This window comes from Penaeus monodon, chromosome 20 (assembly GCF_015228065.2).
Source record: "Penaeus monodon isolate SGIC_2016 chromosome 20, NSTDA_Pmon_1, whole genome shotgun sequence".
In the NCBI taxonomy this organism is placed as follows: Eukaryota; Metazoa; Arthropoda; class Malacostraca; order Decapoda; family Penaeidae; genus Penaeus; species Penaeus monodon.
Genome location: NC_051405.1, coordinates 41,609,660 through 41,609,867, shown reverse-complemented (window position 1 = coordinate 41,609,867; position 208 = coordinate 41,609,660).

Here is a 208-nt window from a genome sequence, read left to right as displayed (position 1 = left end):
ACCCGATATCGCCCTCTCTAACATCAGCTCGGCAGCATCATAAAAGGAAATTCATGAGGACAAGTCGTTATGAGCGCCGAACAAGTGGCCAAGATGTCATGTTTTATTGTTTTTTTTTTATTCCTTTACGTTGATTTCTCTCTAGAAATGAGCTTTCGTGTTTATATATATATATCAGATGATTACTTGTTTCCTTCGCCACCTGTAC